The sequence below is a fragment of the Natrix helvetica genome (genome assembly GCF_964273705.1).
Source record: "Natrix helvetica genome assembly, chromosome: 3".
Lineage (NCBI taxonomy): Eukaryota > Metazoa > Chordata > Lepidosauria > Squamata > Natricidae > Natrix > Natrix helvetica.
Window position 1 is genome coordinate 71,578,260 of NC_138549.1, and position 15,707 is coordinate 71,593,966.

Genomic DNA, 15,707 nt, shown 5'->3' on the forward strand with positions numbered 1-15,707 from the left:
AAACCTGAATTTAACACTATTAGCTCATTACAGAAAGATTTTCTCTCCAGTGTAGAACATTCTAATACATGAGGGTTAATTATATGTGTCTTCAATGTCTCCTGTTAATTTGCAAAGTCTTGCCTTAGATCAGGGTTTCAAGCTCAAGGCCAGGGGGCCACATCCGGTCCATGGGTGCTTAGATCTGGCTCATGGGGCCACCCTGGGAACAGTGAAGGACCATCCTGTAGTGCCTCTACCAGTGAAAATGGAGCTCTGGAGGGCCGCAGCCAGCCCCCCCCCCCCAGCTCTGTTTTCACTGGCAGAGGGTTGCAAAATGCCATTTTCTCTGGCAGAGGATTGCAAGAAACGTTGGAATGGAGAAGATGGATTGACTATATTCAAAATAAATATCGGACTAAAAAATTTCAATTAGCTTATGAGTGAAGAAGTTCTCTATATGTAATTACATCCTGTTTTGTTCTATACTTATATTCTCTATCGCGTGTCTGGGTACTACCCATATAGGTATCTTATCATTTAACCTATATCGGTATTTTTTCCAAACACACAATAGGGCATTCCTTAATATATGGCTTTTAAAAATCTTATCCATTTTCTTATCATATATTAAATAAGCATGCCAACCATATACCAAATCATATCCCTAAATATTCAGTATTCTATCCTCTGTTAGATTAATCCAGTCACTAATGGTTGATAAAACTACTGCTTCATAATATAATTTTAAATTGGGCATTTTCAAACCTCCTCTTTTCCATATCTTGCATTAAGTTTTACTCTTGGTTTCTTCCCCGCCCAGACAAAGTTATTAATATCTTTCTGCCATTCTTCCAAAGTTGTATCTTTTTTAAGTATTGGTATCATTTGAAAGAGAAATAGAAACTTAGGCAAAACATTCATTTTTTACTGCTGCTATCCTTCCCAACAATGACAATTGTATTTTTTTCCATTTATTCATCTCTAACTGTATTTTATGCCATAATGGTTCATAATTATACTTATATAATTTCCCATTTGAGGTTGTAATGTAAACTCCTAAATATTTAACCTTTTCTACTATCTCGCATCCTGTTACTCTTTCTAGTTCTTTTTGATTTGTAGTCATATTTTTAACTATCATCTTTGTTTTTCCTAGATTTATTTTGAACCCAGATACTTGACCATATTGATTAATTATGTTCATTAAACCTCTAGCTGATTTCCCCGGTTGGGTTAAAGTTACAACCAGGTCATCCGCAAATGCTCGTACTCTATATTCATAATGCCTGATCTTAATTCCCTGTAGGTCATCTGACCCACGTATTCTATTCAACAATAAATCCAAGGTTAATATAAACAATAATGGAGACAGGAGACATCCCTGTCTTGTTCCTTTTTCAATTTTGAAGGATTCTGTTAAACTACCATTAACTATAATTTGTGCTGTTTCTGGTATATTGCCTTGATAGATTTTGTGAAATACTCTCCAAAATGCATCTTTTGTATTATTTTTATTAGAAATTGCCAATTCACTCGGTCAAATGCTTTCTCTGCGTCTAAGAATAAAAGTGCTGCGGGGACTTGGTTGTTCTTCCTCAAATATTCCAATATATTAACATTACTTACATGTTAATATATTGTATTACTTTTGTAATGTACATTACTTTTCATTTGTCTCCCCTGTATAAAACCGGATTGATCATTATGAATCGTTTGTTGTATAATTGACATCAGCCTATTTGCTAATATTTTAGCAAAGATTTTATAATCTGTATTAAGTAATGAAATAGGTCTATAGTTTTTTGGCTGAGTGTGGTCCTGATCTTCTTTTGGAATCAGGGAAATAAAGGCCGTTCTCCAAGATGGTGGTACTCTTCCTTCCATTTGAATTTTGTTAAATAATTCCTTAAGAGGATCTACTGTGAATACAGTTGCAGTAGTTTGGTTCAGGCTCTGCTGAAGCTGGAACGCAAGTAGGCTGTGAGAATGTAACCTTTAACATAGTACTTGCACAGGATATTGGCCGACCACAGTATCTGAATAACCGTTTACTTAGCTTAACATACCGTTTGCATAGGATATTGGTTAACCGCAGATATCTGACTGTTTGACTGTTATATGGCAGGTGTTAGGCCACCTTTTGCTGTGACGCAGTTGTTATTTGCTTCTTGTGGAAAATTATTGAAATATATTTTCTTGTATGTGTCCACTCCCCCGCCCTTGCAAAACTATGCAATAAAAGGGCTTGTGCAAAAAATGTCAGGAGGTATGTAGCTTACACCCTCCAGGCACTTTGTGCTTGCCCACCTCGAGCTAACTCTTTGTGTGGTGTCTTAATTTGCGGCCTTCGTCCACGTGTGGACCCTCCAAATTCCCGGTGAGGACCGGGGCTCGTTCTCCCACCCAAGGGAGAACCCTGAAGGCCCAGACAGGCGAACCCGGACTCGAGTGTGTCGCACACCTTGCAGCGACAATCTACCATTTCTATTTGTAACTTTTTATAATAAACCGCTGTCAATCCATTTGTACCTGGGGCCTTCCCAATTATTAATTGCTTAATTGCCAGGAGAATTTCATCCATGGTTACAAGTTGATTCAGTCTTTCCCTTTGTTCATTTGTAACTATAGGTATTTTCTCTTTCTCCAGATATCTATCTATATCTAAACCTTGTATTTTATCACCAGTGTACAATCTGGTATAATATTCTGAGAAAGCCTTTTTAATTATATACTGTTGATAAATTTCTTTGCCTTTGTATTCTACTTTCTCTATAGTACGAGACTTTTGTTTTTTCCTTAACATGTATGCTAGCCATCTCCCTGGCTTATTTGCATTACAAAAAGTATTATGTTTAGCATATATCAGGTTAGTGGCTGCTTGATCTGACATCAACATATTGAACTGCCCTCACAATAAAGTAATTGCTTCTCTTGTCTTCTTATCATCTGGGTTACATATTAACGCCTGCTCTTTCTTTTTTATCTCTTCTTCTAATTCCCTTCATTTCCCCCACTGTCTATGCCTATATAGATTGTTCAAATTTATTAAGACACCTGTCATGTAAGCTTTGCTTGCATCCCAAACCATTTCCATCGATGTCCCCTTATGCATGTTAAAAGCAAAATATTCTTTCAATAGTTTTTTACATTCTATAACAATTCTCTCATATCTAAATAAATTTTCATTTAACCTCCAAGACCTCCTAGATCCCTCTCTGTATTCCAATTCCATCCAAACCGGATTATGATCTGTTAGAGTTCTCGGGCATATCTTTGTCTTCTTCACCCTAGAAAGTAAATCGTTTGGAATTAGTATGAAGTCAATTCTGGAAAAGGATTGATGCCTATCAGAAAAAAATGTAAAGTCACGTTCTTTAACATTCCGTTCTCTCCAAATGTCTCTCAGTTCCATATCATCCATCAACTCAAAAAATGATTTAGGGAGTCTTGTTCATGTTTGACTATTTTGCAGTAGTCTCTTCTTGTCTTTGATGGTTTCCAATACTCCATTCCAGTCACCCAATAGTATACACGATCTATAATCCCATTGTGTTAATTTAGTATGAAGCAACTTGTAAAATTTTTCTTGTTGTTGATTGGGAGCATATACTCCTGTTAAGAGTGTTTTCTTTCCTTCTATTAGTAGTTCGATTGCAATATATCTTCCTTGAGATCTGCTTCGATTAATTCAGCCTTTAAATCTTTTCTTAAGTATATAACTATACCATTTTTCTTCTATGGAGCAGATGCCACAAAGTATGGTCCCAATCTTGCATTCATCAAGTATTTCTGATCCTGTGTTCTAATATGTGTTTCTTGCAAACAAAGTACACCATTTTAAAATTGTTTAAGATAGTGAATTTTTTTTTCCTTTTTTGTGGTGAAATTAACATTCCAGGTTAGAAATTTAATTGCCATCTTCAGCTCCCTGAAGCTTTCTGCCTGGAAATTTTGCTGGGATTTCACCTTCGGTCTTGCTCCCCCCATAGCTTCTGTGTTCATATTTGTAATTTCTTGGATTATTGTCTGGGCTTGCTGCAACTTTAATTCTTGCTCTTTGCATTTAGTGGCCACTTGAGTTTGTCTTTGTTCCATAATTTCTTCTGTCTCCTCAGGTAAGTCCAGAGCTTGATCAGCTTCCGCTTGTATCTGGATATCTTGCTGTCTGGTCTCGCCTGTTTCTTTTCTTCCTCTAGATCCTGGGGATGGAGGGTATCCAGCCTTTAATACATTGCTATAGAAATCTCTTGCTTTCCAAACTGAGTTAAGACAATATCTTTCACCTTGATAATTCACCACCAATCTGGCTGGGGCCTCTCATCTAAATTGTATCTGGCGATTTCTAAGTTCGTCCACTAAAAATGCGCAATCCTTTCTGGATCTCAACATTTTTGGAGGCATTTCCTTCAGTACTACCACATCTTGTCCTGCCACTTGTAACATATTTTTGTAAGTTGCTTGCAGTATTTCATTCCTAGTTTTCTTGGTGACAAAATAAATTACAATATCTCTTGGTAGTTGTCTCTGTCTGGCAATCCATGAATTGACATGGTAAATTTTATCAATCTGCCAGGCACTCTCTACCTTTGGTTCACCAGTTAATTGAGTGAAAGCTTCAGCAAAAATATCTCTCAGATCTTCTTGGTTATGTTCTTTCAGACCTCTTATTCTTAAGGCAAATTCCATTGTTCTGTATTGTATCATTGTAACTTCTGCCTCTGATTTATTGATTTTGCTTTGTGCCTCCTCAACTTTATTCTCCAACTTGATATTAGACTGATTATTTTCTTCCACCTTCTCATCCAGAGATGTTACATAACCAAGTAAACCTTTAAGTGCATCTACAATTCCTCCCTAATCTGTTGATTACGGGTTTGGATTAAATCCTTAATTCCAGACGTTTCCTCAGACACGTCTTTAAAAGCATTTGAAATCTTTTCCTCCAAAACAATGGCTTGGTCCTTTAATGCATTTTGGAGAGCCTCAAGTGTCAGAGTTTATGTTTCTACTGGGGGTAATAAAGATTGTAGTTTCTGTGTCTGGTCTGGGGAACTTCCAGCGCTCTTGGAAATGCTTAGTTTTGTTTGTTTTGAAGCCATTTCCAGATATTCAAACAAACTTTTCAACAGCCAGTTTATTGAGTCCAAAAAGTTCACCTATTCCCCCCGATTTGTTAACTAATACTGTTTTCTTTGATCTTAAACTCTTGAGTCTTTTAACATTGTTAGCAGGCAGTTAACAAATGCTGTCCCTTTTAGGTTTCACTTTCGACACACCCTTTGTTATTCAATTGCCATCTTAAGTCCCTTTGTCTTCACAGAGGGAAGTATATTACATCGAAATTAAGATTTGTACTTACAATTATATTCCCTCCTGTTTTGCTCTGCCTGTGTATCAATCAAATATAGATTTAAACATTGACAGCAAGGGTGGTCATGACGTTTCGTTTCTGCAAAAGCAGAAGCATCCTGGAAGAGGAGCTATGTCAGGCTTCTGGGGAGCTCTCACCCTTCGTGCCCCAGAATGTCTCCTGAGGATCCCAGGGAGCTCTACCCAAATTGCCCGTCTGCTCACCTCCCCCTCTTTTCCCGCAAAAGGAGTTTTCAAGCCGCTAGACAGCTGATTTATGCTGTTCTAGCAGTTTATACTCAGTCATGCGGCTGGCGTTCCCTAAGGAGCGTCTTTCAACGCCGATGGTGCCACCGGAACCACTAAGAGCCTCTCTTGAAGTATCAGAAACTGTTTTGTGATTTCTCTTCTTTTACTTGATTAGTGAATGTCATGTTTTACTTAACTTCCATTCCATCTATTGTGTTTAGAGTCTTCAATGTTTGATTCCTCTTTCTTTTTGCTTTTCTAATACCACCTTGCATTTTTTTTTAAAGCAAATTTCAATCATTGGCAGAAATATAAATATAATAAATAATATATGAGTGGAATGAAATAACTCCAAGTGCAACCTTGAAACAGATGTAACTAACTTAACATGTACCAAGAACATTAATAAGGCATTTGGGCGGGGGGGGGAGGCAGAAGTCTTGTTTGCCAATTCAGCAAATTCCTGCCTTCCCCAGCTTTGTTCTTAATGAAAAGGCCTAAAATTTTCAGTTGAACAAAAAGTGTCTGTCTGTCTGTCTGTCTGTCTGTCTGTCTGTCTCTCTCTCTGTCTCCCTCTCTCTCTCTATCTCTATCTCTCTCTCTCTCTCTCTCTCTATCTCTCTCTCTATCTCTATCTCTCTATCTATCTATCTATCTATCTATCTATCTATCTCTATATCTATCTATCATCTATCTATCTATCTATCTATCTATCTATCTATCTATCTATCTATCTATCTATCTATCATCTATCATCTACTACCTACCATCAACCCCTCCATGGTTCCTCTTCCTAATAGTAGATCCCACTTTCTAGCCAACTCCTACTTTGGTTTTGTTATTTCTTGCCATATAAAGAATAAATTATCCTATTCTCCAATTATTGTTGCATGCCATTACAACCTAAACTTGCTCCTGAAAAACACCATTCTCCAAATCTGTTGTCTTGTAGCAACAAAAACAAAGGAGGCCTTTATAGGCAATGAAGAATATCATGAAGATAAGTGGTAGGATTTAGCACAATGGATCATTTGACCCATAACTTCACTGGAATAGAATAGCCACAATGCACAAAGCTGTACTTCACTAAATCAACACTGATTGTTCTAAGCCACAGAGGAAAGGTAGTATTCAAACACTGCTACTTACATTGTGCTATCAGTGAAAGAAAGGACTTTGTAATGTATAGTAATCTGTATCAACAGAGCTCTATTAGACTGGGCTACATTAGGCACTAAATGCTACCATCTACTGTATTTAAAAAAAATGAATAAACCATTATTCATTATATTTGTATATGTGAGAAAGGAGTTGCTTTGCTTTGGTTTCCATATACAGTAGAAGCATTGCCCATGACCACATGGGAACAATATTTAATATTTAAGAGCTAATTGAGGAGCCATTGTGATAAGTATTGTTTTCTTTAGATCACAAATTTAATATATTCCTTAAAATGAAGTAAGTCCATAATGATGCACTTAACATGGAGAGGAAGAGATTTTAATTCACACTCTTCAAAGAAAGAAATAACTATAACTGCAGCCTCTTGAGTAACATTAAACAAATAATAATCATTTCATTATGCTAGTGACTTTCAAGGCTTCTATCATAGAAAATCTCTTCCAGATCCATGTATCAACTGCAGAATCTGTTGTGCCTTTCATAGAAGCAATAGAAAATGAAATCCATTACAAAAGATTGTATGACATATTCCTAGATGCACAAGGCAGGTGTAAACAAATGACTTTTCCTTATATATAACCAAGTCAACTACCAATGACTCCAGCTATTTTTTCTCACAGTAGTTTTGTGTTCCATTCCTTGCTATCCAGGCAGAGAATAGCATCCATCATTTGGAGTATCACCTAAGAGAACTTGCAGTTATACAACAGTATGAATGTTGAATTTCCATCTCTAATAGCACACAATTTCCACTGACAGACAGAACCTATTTCCATTTAGTTCCAAATTCTCCATGGAATGCTTCATTCAGTTTTCACATGCTGGCTAAAATCAGAGATGTAAGCAGTGGAAAGTGCCAATTGCACACTGGCAGTTGAGAGCTATCATTTCATCAACCTCAGGTTCTCCACACTAACTTTACAACACTTAGGTAACTGCAGGTAAATATATTATTGATAGATTAGTATTTCTTGGAAATTTGAAAAGTCCTTGCTAAGCAGGTGAAGGATGCCAAGCTTCCCTGAAATTCAATGCACAAATACCATCATTATACTACCTAATGTAATAATGACATATTTATTCTACAGTTCCTATAGAATCTTTTTGTTCCATTTCCATTTTCAGTTCCAGATACTAACTCTTCTGTAGATGAAATATGGGACAGTAGTTAGAATGCAGTATTGCAGGCTACTTCTGCTGACTGCCACTGCCAGCAGTTCAACAGTTCAATTCTCAACCGCTCAAGGTTGGCTCAGCCTTCCATCTTTTTGAGGTGGGTAAAATGGGGATCCAGATTGTTGGGGAAAATATGCTGATTCTGTCAACTGCTTAGAGAGGGCTTTAAATCACTGTGAAGCAGTATATAAATCTAAGTGCTATTGCTATAAGAGGAGAATGAAACTTGAGTCTCATTGTCCAGCCATTATAACAATGGCTCCTTGGTTATGTAATTTATTATATAGTTATGGGTTATGAGATCACCCCCATCACTGTATCATACCCTTGGGTCCTGGTTTGTGTCTGCAAGATTATCCAGAAGATTGATATTCATTTCCCAACAAATAAATCAATTGCTATTGTCCCATAATATAAATATGTAAAGCAGCTGCTGAAAGGGTGCAAGGTATTTTCTGCCCAACTTGATGTGCTGATGCATGTAATATTCCAGTTTACTTTTATTTTATGGCAATACAAAATATTGCCACAATATTATATTAAGAGGCAATGCAGACAAGCTACCATGGTGCAGTAATAGAAATTGGATTATTGTAATCATTACAAATCTAATGTAAAGCAAACTAATACATTTTTGGTTTAAAAGATAGAATATTCATAATGATTTATCATTTTGTTTGGAAGTGTGCCCTGTGCAATGTTTTCCTCTCCTTTTGCCATGAACTTTTGACATGATTGTTGATCAGCTGTTCTGCACACAGAAATAATTCTTTTCACGTTTCATCATTTAGACGGGTTTTGGAAGTGAGCAGAATATATTTACTGGCATATTTCATGCTGACTAAACTAAAATAGGTATATTTAAATCTGCAGTATGACAGAGCTATTCGCCTTGCCGCAAGTGGTGAAAAGCATCTAAAATGCACCCAGAGTTAAAATTCATTCTCCTAGCAGCTCATGGCATTCTTGGTTGATATGAAATGGACGTGTGATGTCAAAAAATAAAAATAAAAACCCTGAAGATGAAAAGTTCATTGTGTGTGAGAGTGAATGTGTTCATTTAATCACCAGGAAGGATATATTTTCATAACTTGCATTTAATATTGTATTATTCAATGCATTTTGAATTTTTAAAAAGTTCTATTTTATTTGACTGTTGACTTTTCCCAATTCCTCCCTCCCAAATAACCAGTTATTTGCGGAATGTTATTCCCCAATCTTTCTAGAATGTTTTGCTTGCTTAATATATTTGTACTTCATCTCTTTACTGGTGAGATTATAATAACATTTTTCATTCTCTTTTGTTTTTTAGGCTAAGAGGTTCATTTGTTCAGTTATATGCCGAATGTTATTACCCAAACTTTCTAGAATGTTTTGCTTTCGTAATATATTTGTACTTCATCTCTTTACTGGTGAGATTATAATAACATTTTTCATTCTCTTTTGTTTTTTAGGCTAAGAGGTTCATTTGTGTTTGAGTGACTTGCTAGGAGCTACTCCAAAAAGTAAAACCGGCTAGAATAAAGAAGTAGACAGGTCCAAGATAGCAGTAAAATGTCTTTTAATTTAAAATGTTCAGATTTACTAATGATATTCTATTATAAAAAGTTAATGTGAGCATTCCCCATGCATTTAATCATTATCTTGAGCCATCATGTAAAAAAATATAATTTGGAGGCAACTATTGGAAGGATCTTGGGGGCCACACCAAAGCTTTGGGATTTGGGAGGATGATTCAATGCAACTTTAGGGGCTGAGATTGTATTTCCCTATTCGAGTCCAAGAAGATTACATTTACTATTATTTTGCAGTGGATGAACAATTCAATGGGAAGGCCTTTGCATACTCACAGACATACATATGCATATATGCTATACAGGGTTTTTAGGCTATGTAGGCTATAGGATGACGTAGCAGTTGGAGAATTCTTGACTAAATTTTCATTTTCTTCCTGCCTGAAGAACTTCCCAGCATCCATGTACACCCTGAATCTAACTAATATCTATCAAATTATAGAGGAAGTTAAAATCTTCCTTGAATCAAGGGAAATGAATTACAGGGTATCACTATTTTGGTCCGTCATAGGCAAGGAGCATTTTCTCATAAACATATATTTATCAGGAGCCGGTGTACTGACTCAATGTGCATTTATCTTTCAGGAAAAAAATTAGTTCAATGAGAGGTTCCTATATAACTGAGCCTGAGAGTGGGTTCAAATGATCATCAGTTTGGAATCCCTACACCCTTGTAAGAAACCTAAGTCCACCCCTGAAATCCATTGCCTCTTGTCTGGTGCAAATTTGCCTTGACCACAAGTAGATCAGATTCTTGTGAATAGGTAGCATGAAATAAACTCGTTGTGTTTTTGAACTATATCCTGGCTGCTTATGCCTGACAGCTCCAACTGTTTCTTGGATTTTCTTTTAATGGGAGTCAAACAATGTGGAAAAGTCTTCTGAGATATTCCATAAGTCCAATTAAAACCCCTAGGACTTTTCTTAAATTTCTTTAAAGTTACAGCCTGACCAAAAACATCCAAATACATTTCAAATTTGATTTAAAGTAGAAATTGTGGCAATTATTATATATAATGTTGCGGAAGAAATGATAACATACTTTTTATTTGTTTATTTATTTATTCTTTATTTATTTATTTTATTTTTTTATCCTACCTTTATTATTATTTTTTTACAAATAACTCAAGGTGGCACACACATCCAACACACTTTCCTCCTCCTATTTGTCCCACAACAACTTTATGAGGTGAATTGGACTGATGGAGTGTGAGTGGCCCAAGGATATCCAATTGGCCATAGCTAAGGAGGAGCTTGAAGCAATGGTCTCCAGATTTCTAGCCTGGTGCCTTAACCACTAGACCAAATTAGCCCTCAGTTTATTTGCAATGCTGCTTCACATTTAAAGGATTTATAAGAGTAAGAAATCTAAAAGAAGAAAAGCGATATATTTTGATTTCTTAAAGCTATTACCATGGGCTTAGTTTGTATAGGAATGTTATCTTTATTTGGCTGTCTCAGCACAAAAGTCTATATGAAAGAGCCTCCTACATACAAAGTTAAATAATTATAAATGAAATACAGCAGAGTCTAACACATAAAATGGCGTTTATCAGCTTTCTTCTAATGCTATAAGAGAAATAAATATTGCTTGTTTACCATTAAGCTTTTTTTCTTATGCACTTTCTGCCATCCAAAAGGGAAGAAAATAGTGCAGAAGGGAGATGTATTGAATAGCTGTCTTTCTGACAAACATTTTCCATAATATATAGTGACACTCAATTTTGCTTATTTATTTCTTGGAGGAAAAAATTCATCATTAATCATAGAACATTTAGAAAAAGGAAGACTTTGGCAGAAGTCTTGTGAGGACGATGTAAATATGAAGCTAAAATGGGCACTAAAGGTTTCTTTTTTAAAAAAAATCTATTTCAGATATTGTATGCAACTACCTATCTATTATTTGTGGATAAGCAAATCAATAGAATGAGGTTGGCTAAAGGTGTGGAAAACCACTTTGTAAGTCAGAGGAATAAAAGCCAAATATTTGATGCTTTCCACTGCTGGATCATTAGAAAGTAAAAGGAAATGTTTCTATTTTCAATAGTTCTATGGAATCAAGTGATGATTCTTTTGAACACTGTTACTGAGATTTCTTTCTAATCCTTCCAAAAGGACCATTTAAACTATTTCCTGAACTCAATCTTCTCTCTCTCTCTCTCTCTCTCTCTCTCTCTCTCTCTCTCTCTCTCTCTCTCTCTCTCTCTCTCTCTCTCTCTCTCTCTCTCTCTCTCTCTCTCTCTCACACACACACACACACACACACACACACACACACCTCAATAGGAACTTACTGAATTTTTGCAATGTTCATTGCAGTATTTAAACAACAACAAAAATAATATTGAATTTTTTTTTTTTACTGTTTATGGCTTAAATGTCTTGAGCCATTTGATTTCACTGTAATTGTAGCAAGAGAGAGAATCATTAATATGGTCTCCAGGAAGGCTTTATATATAAAGAGATACAAAGTTTCCTATTTTATTCTAGGTTTTGTGTTCTGATCTTTAAAGTTGGTAGCAATGTACAGGAAACAGAGATAAATTTGGCTCAGTTCTCCTTTTTCATGTTTAACTAATATGAACAGAATATTCAACTAATAACATCCTTCACTCTTTATTTTGGTGAGTGTATGAATGTGTGTATGCATGTATTGTATGCATAGACACATAGTGCAGAGGTGGTATTCAGCAGGTTCTCAACAGTTCTGGAGAACTGGTAGTAGAAATTTTGAGTAGTTTGGAAAACCAGTAAATACCACCTCTGACTGGCCCCGCCCCCATCTATTCTCTGCCTCCCGAGTCCCAGCTGATCAGGAGGGAACTGGGATTTTGCAGTAACCATCCTCTGGAGTGGGGAGGGAATGGAGATTTTACAGCATCCTTCCCCTGCCATGTCCACCAAGCCATGCCCACCAAGCCATGCCCACAGAACTGGTAGTAAAGAATCCCACTGCTGACATAGTGTACGTATGTGTGTGTATAATTATATACTATACACATACCTATACCTATACACATCTCCCAGAAATCATTTATCAAGCTGGTTACTGAAAAAGAAACCTTGTGGAAGGGTGTGTGTCTGTGGATGTTGTGTAGATTTGTGTGAGTGTGTGTGAGTGAGTGAATGGGAGAGAAAGAGAAAAATTGGCTGCACTGTATTTATTTAATATAGCAATATACAGTATATTTAGTGAAATATAGTTCTCTTTCTCTCTCTGTTAAGTGTCTAGTTTTTATTGTAGACTGTAAAGCTGAAACAGTTTATTCAGATGAATAAAAGTGTGTATGCATGCAATCAGTATATGACTGAGGAAAATTGGAGGAAATATTTTCTTTTTTGGTTAAAAATATGAAACTTCCAATAGAAAATAAGGAGAAAGATTACAAAAGATTGGCATTTATTTAAAAACCAACAGAGTCATAAGTTCATATTTGAGAAGCTTTGCTTGATAAAGAAACAACTTGTACCATTTTATAATCTTTTGAAATTGTTTGGCTTCACATCATTGAGGCTGTTGGGTATTAGGTGTAGTACAGTATGAAAGACACTTTTATGTCTTCCAAACTATGTCTCAAAGGACAGAAGTTTAGTAGTTTGGCTTATAATAATCAGGTTTATTTTGCATAAGAGGTAAAGGTTATATTATTTGACATTTAAAAAGGTTGTAAAATAATTATGCCTCTCATTTGGTTGGAGATGATTTCTGATTTTTCATTTCCAACAGATCCATCAAGACCATAGAATTAAGGACTTGGCTCATACCTTATTTTTTTATTTATTTATTTATTTTTGTTAAAGGCCAGTCAATTTTGAAAAGATTGAAGTGTCTGGGGCTTTTTACATTTTTCCTTATTTTCATGAAAAACCCTACACTATATTCACTGAAGTAAAGCAATTTCATCAGAAAGGTATCCTTTATAGCACTTCCTTGAATGTTCATAAGACTCTAATATAACAGAGTCACTTGGTCATGTCATCAGAGGCAAAATCCACATCTGAAGATTTTTGTCACTAATGTAAGGCCCTGGAGTATTTTTGTCATTTTCAAAATGAATTAATAAGCACCAAGATTAGTCTTAGTCTTCATGCAGAACTTCAAAAAGAAATAAATTTTCCCTTCTTTTCCCCAGAAATGAATGTGTTAATATTTAAAACAGTTCAGATCTACTGTACATCAGTCTACACATTCCTAACCTTAAGATGAGGATCTTGATGTTGAGAATGTCCATGATCTGTTTAAAGTGGTGATAGAGCAGCAGACACTTCTTATAAAAATCTGCTCTAAGGCAGTGATGTCTCTTTTTAAAAGGAAGCTCATGCCTCATATGAAACTATGTGAAACTAAATTGTATTTTTAATCTCTGTTACTTGCTAAATGGAAAAGGGATTATGAAAATGGTAGGATAAACTGTTTGGTCCTTATGCCGTACTAACTGATACTATTTGAAATGTCTAACTAGATTATATGCAATCTACCATACCTGTTATGCATTTGCATCTTACCTTTTCTCGAAGAGTTTAAGTGACACACGTTGGCATTCCTTCTGTGAGATAATATGGCTGGGACTCCACAGATATTGACTCCATTCTCAAGTGAATATTTGAAATGTAATCTTCCCAACCTTCCAGTTCAGTTCTACTATATTACATATATTACAAAAGATATGCTTTATTTTCCCATTGCTGTGAAATGTGTTTGATATGCATCCTGAAAAAGAGTAAGACGACTCACTTCAATGTATGTTATTAGCAAGTGAGACAGAATGGAGAATATAAACATTGTCCATCATGTGATTTTCCAAACTTACAACTGGTAATAACTGCTAAAAAAAATACTACATTCCATTTTCCTTAGAAGGTAGTCTCCAGAAGAGAGAGGGAAGTGAAACACACAGTGTAGACATTAGTTGAATGCTGTTTGAATGGTTAGCTGACTCAAAGAATCAGTCTAATATCTTTCTATCCTTACTATGCTGAAAATAAAGATAACAGTTCAATGGGAAGGCCTTTGCATGCATGCTTAAACTTATCTGAAAAATCCTTAGAATTCACAATATTAAGCAATTTTTGATCATGCAGTGTTAAGTTGATCACTCATGTGAAAATAGGTAGCAAAACTGCTTTGATTACCCAAATACAGTATTTGTATTCCTTAGAGAAATTCAGGATATACTGCATTGTTCACATAAAGTATTAAAGGCTTTCAACTCAAAAGTACACAGCTTACAGGAACAAATTTATACATCCTTAGCTTGTGTAAGGGCTGAAGTTGGCAAAGCAACACAGTATTGCTCAGGCCAGGAAAAAATAAAACCAACAACCAGTCAATCATTTTATAAACTTAAGGAAGTATATTTTAAATTAAAGGTTTAGGAAAAGTGTGATCAATTCTGCCCAGTAGAAAAACCTCAAAATATATAGCTGTCAAATATATACACAAACACACATCTCTCTCTCTCTCTCTCTCTCTCTCTCTCTCTCTCTCTCTCTCTCTCTCTCTCTCTCTCTCTCTGTGTGTGTGTGTGTGTGTGTAAAGGTAAAGATTCCTCTCATACATATATGCTAGTCATTCCTGACTTTAGGGGGAGGTGCTCATCTCTGTTTCAAAGCCAAAGTGCGAGTGCTGTCCAGAGACAAGTCTCCATAGTCATATAGCTGGCATGATTAAATACCAAAGGTGCATGAAATGCTGTTATCTTCCCACCAAAGGTGGTCCCTATTTTGCTACTTGCATTTTTTATGTGCTTTAAAACTGCTAGGTTGGCAGAAGGTGGGGACAAGTAACGAGAGCTCACTCCATTATATGGCACTAGGGATTTGAACTGCCGACCTTTCTGATCAACAAGCTCAGCATCTTAGCCATGTGTGTTTGTATGTGTGTGTGTGTGTATGTATGTATGTGTACATATATATATATATATGTATGTATGTATGTATGTATGTATGTATACACACACACACATACACACATACACATACATACACACACATACATATATACGTACATGCATACATATACATACTGCTGAAGGCAGAGCTTTCTCCTCTGTATAATAACACAATTTATGTAGCAGTAAAAAAAATCTGTGTATCAAATTTGCTCCTGTTATCAATTCCTGAAGGCAAAGTTTAAATTTAGACTGCTTTGATTTATAGCCATGTCTAGCAGGAAGTCTGACAGCTTACCTGGGC